The 11903-nt window shown below is 34.9% G+C and overlaps 1 pseudogene; it reads left to right on the top strand.

Moving 5' to 3' along the window:
• Positions 1 to 11487: 11487 nt before the first annotated feature.
• LOC111741099 lies at positions 11488 to 11606 on the top strand (annotated as a pseudogene).
• The last annotated feature ends 297 nt before the right edge of the window (positions 11607 to 11903 follow it).

Raw genomic sequence — 11903 nt, 5'->3', positions numbered from 1 at the left:
TCTGATGATAGTTACTGAGGCTGATAGAATAAATGTCTTCTTAGTCAAAGAACATGCTTTAAAATTTAGTCATAGGCTCAGAATTGAAAGTAAATTCTCTTATGGTCAAATCACTATGAATATCAAGCATCTGCAAACTATATGCAGTCGCGGAAAGAGCTATTTGTAGATGCTGACATCATGGTTGAGCATGTGTAGATCTCTACTCTGAATTGCACCCGCCTCCCTCGCCCGCTCCCTGCTTCTACTGAGGCAGAGATGTAATTAGCATATGCCTTCGGTCGAAGAAAAATTTTAAAGATCTATTAATTATTGTTAGTTTTTCATTATGCTTACTGCCACTGGAATGGAAAGACTAAAAAGGAACTGTAATCCTAAGACCGAAAGGCATAACTTATCTTTGAAACTTCAGGAGAATTTTAAGAAAAAGTTGAGCCAATTGTCTAATCAGTATGTGTATATCCATAGGAACAGTGATTTCACCTTTTTTCCCCTAGCATTTAAAATTGTATTTTAACATCTTCATTTTGTTTTATTTATGAATTTTTTATTCTTTGGATATTCATAAAAGCCACAAATTATCATTTTTTCATTATAATTCCTTTGTTATTAATCTAAACCTGAGTGTTACAAATAAATATTTTAATCAATTTTATAAGAATTTATAGATTTTTAAATGATCAGTGACATATTAAGATGACATACACGATTTAAATATTTAAAAATAGTAATAGAATACTGTATGTGTTTTCAGAATTCCTTATACTATTGACAGCGTTGAAATTTACCTGAGCTCTGTGCTCCTTGAAAACTAGGTAAACATTTTGAGTTCCAGGAAATGGTTTGAAAGGATACATACTCAATGCCTTTTCAAAGCATATTGCTAGTTCCATGTGTTGATATAATCCAGAGTCATTACCTTACTCTTTTACTCTATGGGTAGAGTGGTGTTTTAGACACATTTTGAGCCATACACATCTAATTTATCACATATATTTGGAAAACAATGAATCTCTATATCACAGGACTTTAGAGATCATATAAATTATTTTATAATCTTTCATACTGGTGCCCTTTCTCTTTACTTGAATACATTCGAATTAGTTTTTGTCTCTGAACATGTAAATGAGGGGGAGCAGAGTTTTCCACCCCTAAATATGCCTTTCGAGCTGTGATTTTTTTAAGATAGTAATTTTTAAGAAATGAAAGACTTAGAAAAAACTTTGACTTTCTCCCTCACTGCCTCAAAGACTTTAGACAGAGGACCTGCTTCAGGAAGAAAGTTATCATCACAGATAACTATAGTTTAATATGAACTTTAGACAGTGACCGACAGGGAGGAACCTAGAAGGGCCCATTCGATCAAAGTCTTCTTTGTGTCCCATTGTTAAAGATAGCCCAACACACATTCATCAAATATTTGCTTTTCTATCTCCATGTGAATTGCCTTCCTGCCCTATGAAGTCCCTAGCCACTACTTCCACCAACTCTCTCCTTAACTGAAGTGGCAAAAAACGCCTTAAGTGACCAATTTGTTTTCTGGTCTCACATTCCGATAGAACCCCTCTATGCACATATATAATAAATTTGGTCATTTTCTTCTGTTAATCCAACTCATGTTAATTTGATTATTATTAGTCCAACCAGAAGAATTTACAAGGGTAGAAGGAAAATTAATTTTTTTCCTCCTCACATAAACATTATTTAGAGTTTTAAATTCTGAATTCGTGATTGTAATTATTTGATTTTATATTTGTATTTGATATTGTAATTTTTGGCTAGGATTTTTGCATTTGTACTTGATATTGTAATTTTTTGACAAGAATAACTTAATGTTTCAAGACACCATCATTTTAACTATTAGGCAGTATATGTCTGGAACTATCTCCTGGTCTCTCCAGGCGAATTTATACTATGTGACATGAAATAAGAGGAAGGAAATAACTAGCTTAGGATGAGTTCCTGCATTATAATGATCATATGATTTCCTAAGATCTGCAGAGAATTGTTTATTCTCTTCTCCTGTGTTTCTTATATTTTCTGATCGGTTTTTCTTCTATTTCTAATTTCAACATCATAATGAATTATGGGAATTATTGTTTCAGACTTTAGTTGGTTTTGCTGCTAAATCCTCCTTTGATATCTCAAGCAACAATATCCTGCTTTGTTCCTGTATGCTTGGGTTTCTATTTTTCGGAGTGTAGCAATGGGCAGGAATGGGTTTAAAGGGAGCTGTTGCAAAATAATCAAAGTAATTCTCAGTTATATCAAGTTTCAGCATAGTCCTAACACTAAAGATTTCTGAGTTAACTTTCAGGATACATTAGCTAGTGTTCAGACTGAGTATAAAAAAAATAAAAAATAAAAAAACCTGGGAAAGCACAAATACATTCCTCTGAAGGCATAACTTAGAGGCAGACATCACTTCCCTTATCCCATTGACAAGAAAATAAATACATATATTCACAATAGGCCATATTTAAGGCTGGGGAGTGTAGCTTCTAGCCATGCCCAATTCTGTTATTCTATAGGGGAGGGATAAATATTAGTAGGCAATTATGGGTGTCTGACCCTGAAGCTAAAATAATCAGAGAGACAAAGAACTTGTAGTAATTTAAATCAGTATGGAGCACTTATGTCTAGATAATCTATGTATTTTCAGCACCAACAGGAAAGGATATGGCAAGAGGAAAGTAAGATGCACAGTAGAGTAAGAACAGCTTCAGCTGCCTTGGTCTGGTTGTTTGACTTTTCAGGAGGGCTTGGGGAAATGTGCAGAGTAGCCTAAATTATTCAATTTGGAAATGAACGAGTTACACACACACACACGCACACATGCATACACATAAAATAGATGAACTCATCAGACTTAGGATTTTAAGTTCAGTGTCTGACTGGAACTATAGGCTTCCATCGGCCACCAGGGACTCGGCATTTCAAACTGAGACTGGATTACTTAGGAATCACTTCAATGTTTTAAAAGATAAAACTCTGATAAACCTGAACAAAGATAGTTTGTTCTTCTCTTAAGTTTGTGAAACTCCATCAGAGAGATTGAAGTAAAAAAAAAAAAAAAAATCATGTTAAAGGTAAGTCAGGACAATAATCTTTTAATTGGTTTGTTTAAAACAAACATCATTTTCAAAGTCAAATAACATTCTATGTCATCCACTGAGGGGTCATCTTTCCTGTGGCCTTGCCATCATTCCATCATAAAACATTGAACTTAGTCAGATCCTTAGACTTTCAAAATTTCAACATGAAATGCCATAATTTTTCCTCAGATCTGACTAAAGCTAAGTTTTATTCATTTAATTAAGACTAAAATTATGTTCAATTATCCCTTCATTTTATCTATTTTAGTAATAATCGTGACTCATAACTCTTCTTGTCTTCCTGAATATTTCTATTTATGATTACGTCAATACAATGTCAAAATAATCCATTTAGTTAGAAGGATAAAATAAGCTTTGAGAAGTTATTGAAAGGTTATGAACAAAATGTTTAACTTTCGACAAATTATTTTGAAGTCCTCTAGAGTATATATACACAGATATCCTTACTTTTCCAAAATTTGAAATATTAAGCATCATTGGGCTTCTTATATCTGATAAAATGGTAACTAGCACATGCTTTTGCCCATATAATCCACTCCAGTAAAGTTACGTGTGTATGAATTGTCTGTATGTATGAGAGAGGGAGAGAGAGCGAGCGAGCGAGAGCACGCATATGGGTCAAACAGCATCCTGTGAGACAGGTAAATTACGGCAGGAGGCCAGAATGGGAGAACGCTTTAAAATTATGACCTTGGAACTACATTATCTTGGGAATTCCCTTGCCTGCCATCACCACAGAAATCTCTAGCAACATTTAATAATTGGCCCTCATGGCCTGAATTACTCATGGAACAGGTGTTGGAAAAGGTGGGAAGTTCATTGCTGTATGTCCACCTTCTCTAAACTCAAAGACTGATGATATGCTACTTACTCAGATAGATTTTTCTGACTACTTTTTTTTTCCCAAGGGTAATTTTTTTTATAAGATATTCTTAATTATCTCCCAGGAGCTATTCACATATTATTCCTTTTAATAATAGAGTCACCTGAATTTTACTGGGTACAATTCTACCTGAATACATACTATATTTCCTAGCTTCCCTTGCAACTAGGTGTGGACACATGATGCAATTCTGGTCAGTGGAAAATAATTGGAAATGATGCTTGCAACTTCTAGATTATATCTTTAATAAGGAAATTTCTTGTCCTTCCCATGTCCCTCTTTCCTGTTGGCATAGAAATGACAATACAGGTAGCAGCCAACTTGGACCCAGGCCCACCTGTTATCCATAGTCTTTCAATGACTTTGTGGTGAAATAAATTCTAGTAGCTCCAGACAACTCTCTTTTGAACTATTATGTGAGAGAGGAGCACAGTTCTCTTGTATATAAGTCATTTTAACTATAGATGTCCTTGATACAGAAACTTAACTTTAACCCTACGTAATTCAGGATGGAAAGGTAAATCCAAGATCAGAGGAAGGGTCAGTAGAATGGTTCACATGCCTTGATCAAAAAGTTCTGAAAATCTCTGAGATTCTTCGATCTGGGGCTCATTCCCTGTACGTCTCTTAGTTCACCAAGAAAGGCACAACTAGACTTACCTCCTGTAAGACAATTACCCAAAAGGACAGGTGATACCACTAGTCTCGAGATGAATATATAAAAATCAGGAGCATTTCTCTACATTGACAACAATCTACTAGAATATAAAATAAAATATTATTTATATATATCCCAAACTATAAAAATTATCATTATCGGTATTGAAAGCAAGGCTTTGGTCCATTATTAAGGATGTGACGACTACAAGAACGGTGACATGGCTGATTTTAACAATACTAGGGGCTCATAGGTAGAAAGAGACAGCTTCAAGGTGTCAAACTCTTGAGTGAACTCAGGGTCAAGAAACTAGGAACCATTTTTTTGTCCTCTTGACCTTGAAATTCTGATTCATAGTTTTACCTTGCACGTTCCTGAAATACAGCATATGTTGAATTCAAAGCCTCATCAAGTCTCCTACATAAACGAAGACAGTGATTGTTATAGAGTGGGATTTCGAAATTCAAAATGGACCCACTTGGCATAATTGAAGGAAATCTGTTCTAAGGTGACTTTCTGTGTCTAATCAAATAAGTAGCTGTGAAATTCATGTGCTAATTCAAGTTCTGCCTCACTTGGAAAGCTACTAAATAAAATATAAAATAAAAACATATTTTTTAAGTTGCTTCTATGCTATCTCTGTGCTTTCCAATTTTATTAGGTTGAGATCTTTGGACTCACAATATTAATGAGAACACATCTATGTAATATTTTACTCAGAAACTTATACTTTTAATTGCAGAAACAATCATTTGTTTCAAAATTTATTTCAAATGTTAAAATGACATATTAACAAACACAGGAATATTTGAATAATAAAGTAAGCATCCAAAATGCCAAATTAATATAAATGCTTTATTAATTAATCCAGAGTGTTAGTTCTTAAATCAGAGATTTTTACTTGTATCTAGTTACAATAAAACAAATGAAAGTAAGATTATTTTCTAAATAAACTTTGTAATTCAACAAAAATGTTTCCTAGTCTAGAAGAAAACATTGATTGGAAATGAGGATTTAGTAAATATATCTGAGAAACTCAGCTACATTCCATACTACTGCAAACACTTCCTGTTTTCCAAGCATTAACTCTTAACCCCTAATCTACTTTCCAGAAGTAAGCACCAGTATCCTTTTCAGATGAATTTCTAATGTATCACATTCATGCTTAAAATTCTCCAATAACTTTCTATTGCTGTTTAGCTGACAGCTAAAACTCTTCCTATAGCTTAGAAGGTCTTGCATGGTCCGATTCCTGCTTACCTGTCTAGACGCATCTTTCACCGTTTGCCCTTGCTCTAAACTGCTGCTCTGCTGATGTTTCACTTTTCAGTGCTATACATCCCAACCTCTACTGAGACCTAGAAGGATATAAGGCACATAAAAATGATTGTGAAATTTTTATTTATTTATTTTTTAGATCAAATTTACATTTTTCTTTCATTTTGTAATTTAGTTATATACCCCAGTGTACGTATGTATGTATATGTGTGTATATATATCATGTGTGTATGTGTTTGTGCATCTATATGTGTATATGTGTCATTGTGTGTGTATATGTGTATATACATATACACACAATATACACATATACACACACAATGACACATATACACATATAGATGCACAAACACATACTCACATGATTTAAAGCTGTGTTGCGTGAACAGGCATATCTTTGGAAGTTGGAGATGGTATATGAAGGATTAGATCACACCAGAGAATAAGCATGGAATGTTTCTGGAGGATCGGTTTACCTCAAAACTTTTGGAGAAAATATTTTATCATTTCAAAAGCTATGGTTATATTGTAGTGCAAAGTGAAAGATCTCATTAATTTTTCAGCTAAATCCAAACATTAAAAAAAGAAACAAAACAAACTTCACCTTCAGAGGTGAAGCCTCTGAATATGGACTAAAGCCTCATATTCCTTTGATATAAGCTGAACATCAATAGAAGTATGAGAAGCATCACCTTAAACTAGAATTGTGATTTTATGCTCCACATTATAGTCAATGATATTATCGGTTATATATTAGAGAATGTGCTGATGAAAAAATTTAGCTACACTTAATTTGCAGGATTATAAATGTACTCAGGCTGGCCTCCATGAGCCTCCAGTAATTCTCCAGCCTTATTTTCCATGATGCCACTAAGTTTATCCTATGCTTCAATGAAATGTAATTCTTGAACGTTCCTACATGACCATAGATAATTGAAAAATATCTGGAATGTAAGTAATAGGTCTTCCATGTCTTATTTTTACTGTTTTATGCATGCCAACAAATTTAAGCTTTGAGGGATAAAACATGTTCTCGATGACATAAAGTTGGTGTCAGGCCGGGTCTAAGTATCCAGGTCTTATGACTGTCATTCACCCTTTCTTACTCTACACCATGTCATTCCACTCATTAAAAAGCCCCTGCTATTCTTAACCTGAGATGTCTTTTTTGCTTTCTGTTATAATCCTACCCATATTTCAAGATAATTATCTTTAAACCTTTTCTTTAAATCGAGTAGATTCTGATGAATATTGTAATGAATCTCATTAATTTTTTTATTATGCAAATGGAATAGCTACCTTAAACTTCGGCTCTTTAAAGTATTGCTCATTTGTAGAATTATACAAATGCATTTACTTTTTAAATTTATTAATACTTTGATTAGAATCATCTAAATGTTCTCAACAATGTGAATGAATACAAGTTAGGCAAATTGATCATTTGGGAGAAAATGCCTTTTCAATCATCCTGATTTCAGATGAATTCTATAAGCTTTTCAAAACTGACGAATATTTGAAAAATTAGTGCAGCTTTTAATTATAACATAGAATCCCAATTATTTGCCCTTTTTCCCTTTCCTGAGGAAACAGAAGGCTTTTCAAATAAGAATGTAATGGAAATGAAACACATTCTACATTTCTTAATAGGCATCTTTCACTTAGATTAGTCATAATCTGAAATTACTTCTAATAAACCCTCCTGATAAAGATACACCCAATTTAAGTATAGAAGGTGGCACTAAAGGAAGCACAGGATGATTGAAATTGTTTTAGAGACTGCAAATCAAGTAGTTGTACTTTCATTGTCAAGTACGATTTCTTTAATGCAAATCAAAGAAATTTCTGGGTCGCTTTAATTGGTAGAACACATTCATTATCAAAGTTTCTTTTTCAAGGGCATTAAATAATATGATTGAAAAATGACTAATAGGTAATGTGTGAATTTTTAATTAGATGGCTTCTGCCATTCCTAAGACTTTACAAAAGGAAATTTAAGTAAAAGAATTTTAATGAAGAAAAGGATGTTTTTCTTAGAGGCTCGTGATTTATTCCTCCTCCACTATCTTTCTATGGCTCCTTTTCACCCCTGCAGTTAATTAGAGGTACTTCAAATTTAATTGCCTTTTCAGAAATGGTGCAACTCATCGCTCTGCAATATTTTGGTCCTGAACCCTCACTTCTCTGCACTTATTATCATTGGGGACTTCTTTGACCATTCCGTGTGGCTCTCTTTCCATGTGCTGGTTTAATGGCAACATTGATTGACCTCTCAAAGGGCCTTTCACCCAACTGAGTTAAAATTTACAACTAGTCGTGAGCCTCAATCCCTCACGGCTAATTAGCCTTGCTCAGTGTCTGGGTTGGCGTGCCTTGGCCTCTCTGTAGTACTGATTATGAAATGAAGAGATTTGATGTATAGATAGAGTAATGTTAAAATTTTCCTTTGCATCAGATATCTAAATCATTTTTCCTGGGACAGCGAAGTCATGTCTCATCGTTCTTTGTTGTTAATTATGAATAAATGATTTAGATTTATTTTTTCGGTTAATGGGATGTGGACTCAGAATGAGATAAGATGTTCATAGATACTATAAAGTTGAAACTAGGATTGAATTCTGGTACTTTATGAGTCTGACAGATATAGGAATTAATTTTGTGGAGATCACTGGAAAAAGAGGGTATTGACAGCATCGAGTTTAAGTCCCTCTCACCTCAAGGCCTACAAGGTGGGACTATGGGCAGCCACTAGAGAGAAGAGAGAAGTCTGATCTTGCACTTTGCACAGGACCCCTGGGGTCCTGAACCAAATCTGCATGCCATCCATACATTATCATGTGTGCTGCAGTGAATGGAAAATTCCAGCAATATTTTGTAGTAGTTCTGTTAGGTGAGCCATGAGAGGAATGACAAACAAGGAAACAGATCATCTATTTACATTGTTCTGATTCACTGTTTCAATTGTTCGAGTAGCTTGAGACACTGATAATAGAGAGGAAAAACAGAGTTTCGAGTTATATTATCTTTCCAAAAAAATCTTATGACTATATTAGATGCATGGAATAACAGATCATTAAAATTGTGAAGGACCTAACACTTAACACAATGAAAAGAATATCATAGACTTTCAGAAGATCTTTTTTGATATGACTCTATAGTCTGGTAAATTCTTCTGGCGATAGATATTTATTTCAAAAATATACATCTAAACTGACCTTATTCTCTAAAATAAGTTATACTTAAAATGCTGAGAGACATGATAATTACAGCATAAGCTCACTTTTATGTCATGTATGTTATGCTGCATAGTTTTTCTCTGCATATAGTTACTATCGATGGATGTGCACTGATAAAATGTGATTTTAAAATAACAGTGATTGAAAGGTTAAGAGCTCTAATGAAAAAAGTGGGCAGTAGTCAAGAAAAGCTGGGTGATGGGAGCAAAAAGATGGGGATTCTAAGAAAGAATCAATACAAAATTCTAGAAATCAAAAACACTATAACAGAAAGGAAGAGTGTCTTCGGTAGACTTGGGCATAGTCTGCACGGAAAGAATCAGTGAACTAAAGATATGCCAATAGAAACTTAACAAATTAAAGTACATTTACCATAGTCTAATTTACGTATTTTTTAAAATACTAAAACTTGGTTTATTTTACTGTGCTTAAAGCCATCATAGTTTTTCTTTGCTTAATTAATTTGGGGAAATATTGATATTTATTTGGGGAAAATTTAAAATAACTTATTTTTCTGAAATATTTCCAATTAAGCATGCAGACTCTTAATTTTTTTCAAGGATTTTTTTTCCCCATTTAATTAACTAAGTGCCCCTAATAAATGGCAGAGCTGTGATTAAAACTCAGGTCTCACTGATGTCATAGTTTCATGTTTTAATCACCACTGCATAAAAATAAAAAAATCACCATTAAAGATGTGATTAAAATAAAATATAACATCTCATATAAAAATTAGAAAACTTATTTAAACTTTCTGAAATCTAGTGTCCTCATATCTTAAAATAATAGTTCTACTGATTTATGAGAATTAAAGGAGTTAATGTCCAAAATCTAAACATCACTTAGCATGTAATATGCCCTCAATATTCATGCTACATATTATTAGTCTGGGGTAGAGAAAGATGTCACCATTACTTATAGAGTAACTGAGATAGAACGTTATTTGGGTATCTATATAGAATTTGTGAATGGGGAAACTTTACAAAAGTTCAAGTTTACATAATGATAACCATCCAGACTAGACATGTGGACCAATAAACCTGACCTGAATCCATGCAGAACAGTGCAGTGGTTTGAAACACAGGCTGTCTGGCTCCAGCTCTTCCTGACTGTGTGTGGAACAATTGGCTCTCTGAAAGGCAGTGTGGAAGAGTCGTTTCTGGAACCATGTGATCTGGTTCAAATCATGATTCAACCCCTTACTAGCTTTGAGACCATGGGCAAGACACTTAGCCTCTACCTCTGTTTTCTGTCATTAAAGAGAGAATGATAATATATACCTATGGGGCCGTTATGTGATTTAAATAATTTCAAATATTTAAAAAGCTCGACTACCAGTTTTGTACACGTAAAGAACTCGAAGTGGTCAGTCTTATTCTTGCAACAAGAAAAAAGCTGAACGAATTGAAAATCAATGACTTTTCTTTAGCACATCATGCAAGAAGATTGCAGGATAAACTGCCATCCCCAAATCTAGAGAAACGGGTACATCCAAAGTCATAGCTAACATCTTATTTGGAGCAGAAGCCACTGGTACCATGAGCTGGAAGAAACACTTAAACAGTAACTTTGGCAAATTGTTGGAGGCTGAATGTAGACTAGCATGCGAGTGAGATGTCTCTGGGCCACAGTCTCAATTAGGCTTCCACACGTTCCTGGACTTTACCTCCAGGAACCAGGAGGTCAGCAGCCAAGAAAAGATAACCCCATTTTCTGGCAGGGCGAGGAAAAAGTTTGAAATATACCCAGAGTGCCATTCATATTAAAGGGAAAAAGACTTGATTTATTTAGAGTATGATATTTCCCCCCACTCCAGCCCCTTCTCTTCTTCCTGTCTCACCAGAAAAGGTGGGGCAGGTATGGAAACACTTGTAAAGGTCACAGCTCCAGGACACAGAGACAGATTTAATCGGATTATAGACCGCTTCATTTCCGCTGTGCTCCCCCCACATCAGTGGGGCTCCAGTACAGCAACAGAGGATTAAAGCTGAAATAGCTGCCGGGTGCTCTTAAGGACGACTTCCTAGAGAAACCCCCCAAACAAGAGCATTAGAGGAATCCGAAACCCTTGCACCTGCGACTGGAGCAAACATTAAACATAACCGAATTTTCAGCCATGTTTACTTAAAACCTCCCAGTAAGGCTTTTACCACAGTTCCGATTGCCTGATGAGTATCTCAGCTTTCAATTAAAAAGTACAGCATGTTAAGAGGAAAATAAAAACCACAGTGTGAAGGCAGAAAGCAAGCATCAGGACCAGATTCAGATATGATGCAGATTCTGGAGTTACCAGGCAGGGAATTTAAAATGGAATGTGTTGTCTATGGCCATGCCACCCTGAACAAACCCGATCCCGTCTCATCTCGGAAGCTAAGCAGGGTCGAGCCTGGTTAGTACTTGGATGGGAGACCACCTAGGAAGACCAGGTGCTGTAGGCGTAAAAAATAAAAAAAATAAGGGATTGTAAACTGACAAGGTCCTTGCAATCTGTCAGGTCAACTAAGGGTTGCCTCGCCTAAAAAAAAAAAATAAATAAATAAAAATAAAATAAGATGGAATGTGTTAAGGGCTCAAGAGGAAGGAGTAGATAATATGCAAGAACGTCGTAAGGGCTGGCATCGGGGAATTGGGAATGTGTGCTCTGTTACAAGATGCCTTTGTGACTATAAATTGGTAGTGTTATTTAAGAGTGGACTTCGGTGTGTTGTAAATGTCTATTGCAACTCTAGGACAAG

The sequence above is a fragment of the Pteropus vampyrus genome, unplaced genomic scaffold, assembly GCF_000151845.1.
Source record: "Pteropus vampyrus isolate Shadow unplaced genomic scaffold, Pvam_2.0 Scaffold73, whole genome shotgun sequence".
NCBI lineage: Eukaryota > Metazoa > Chordata > Mammalia > Chiroptera > Pteropodidae > Pteropus > Pteropus vampyrus.
The sequence above is the reverse complement of the archived record's forward strand: the minus strand, read 5'-3'. Positions and strand labels throughout refer to the sequence as shown.